The sequence below is a fragment of the Babylonia areolata genome, chromosome 5 (genome assembly GCF_041734735.1).
Source record: "Babylonia areolata isolate BAREFJ2019XMU chromosome 5, ASM4173473v1, whole genome shotgun sequence".
NCBI lineage: Eukaryota > Metazoa > Mollusca > Gastropoda > Neogastropoda > Buccinidae > Babylonia > Babylonia areolata.
Genome location: NC_134880.1, coordinates 18,897,181 through 18,898,904, shown reverse-complemented (window position 1 = coordinate 18,898,904; position 1,724 = coordinate 18,897,181).

Genomic DNA, 1,724 nt, shown 5'->3' with positions numbered 1-1,724 from the left:
ATCATTATTATTATCATAATTATTATCATCATCATCATCATCATTATGATTATTATGATTATGATTATGATTATTATTATTATTATTATTATGATAATATTAATAATGCAAGCAACAGACCATTTTGATATCTGAGTTAGGGTTTAACTTTTTCTTCTTTTTTTTTTTTTTTATCTCAGTTAACGCAAGCAGCAGACGATTTTTTTGTAAGTAAGTAGTTGCAAAGTATACGAATTAATTATTCTATCCAAACGCAAGGTGCAGGTTCAGACCATTGTATGTAACTGAGTTGGAAAGCGTTGGAATGAACTGGAAATGGGTTTGAGTAAATGGAGAGTTACCGCTCTTTAGTATTGTAGGATTGAACTCTTAAAAAAAAAAAAAAAAAAAAAAAATCTTAACGCAGGGTACAAACCATTAAATTAAGTTGTTGGGAACTATAGGGATTTATTCTTTTTTATACCTCCGCAAGGTAAAGATCAGTTTGATAACTGAGTTGTTGGAATGTATATGGATTACGTGGTTTTTGTTGTTTTTGTTGTTGTTTTTGTTTTTTTTATCGTAATGCAAGCAACAGACCATTCTAATAACTGAGTTAGGGGTTAACTCTTTATACATACATACACACACACACACACACACGCGCGCGCGCGCGCACATATATATATATATATATATATATATATATATATATATATATATATATATATATATATCAGTTATAGCAAGCAACAGACCATTTTTTTGAGTTGTTGCAAAGTGTATGGTTTAACTTTTTTTTCGTATGATCCAATCGCACGGTACAGGTTAAGACCCATTTTATGTAACTGAGTTGGAAAGTGTAGCAATGAACTCGAAATGAGTTTTTGAGTAAATAGATAGAGTAACCACTGTGTATTGGTGCAGGAATAAATTCTTTATATATATATATATATATATATATATATATATATATATATTACATATATATATATATATATTATTACTGTTATCATCCTAACGCAAGGTATAGACCATTTTAGTAACGAAGTTGTTGGAAAGTAAAGGGATTACTTTTTTTTTCTAGTCTTCGCAAGGTAAAGATCTTAATCACCGAGTTGTTGGAATGTATTGGGGATTACCCTTTTGTTTCATCTTAACGCAAGCAACAAACCATTTTGATAACTGAGTTAGGGATTAACTTTTTTTTTTTAAATGCCAGTTAACGCACGCAACAGACCTTTTTTTTTTTTGTAAGTTGTTGCAAAGTATACGATATTTAACTTTTTTTTTTCTTTATCTATTATCCAAACGCAAGGTGCTGAACTGGAAATATGTTTGAGTAAATGGGTTGAGTAACTACTTTATTATTTCAGGAACTCTCTCCCTCTCTCTGCACACACACACACACACACACACACACACACACACACACACACACACACACTCACTCACTCACACACACACATATATATTTATATTACCTTTGGACCAGGCACAGACCGTTGAGGTGCACGGCACTGTGAACTTGGAAAGCGGCTATGATTACATCATCATCAACGATGACGGCAACCAGCACACCGGCATCAACTTCCAAATCCACGTCTCCGTGGCCGTGAACGGCGACACGTGGACCATCCGCTTTGTGTCCGACAGCATGATCACCTACCAGGCCGGATTTCTGCTCTATTATTACGTCGTGTGAAAGGTGGGGGTGGGGTTGATTTTTTTGAGTCGAGTAGGGA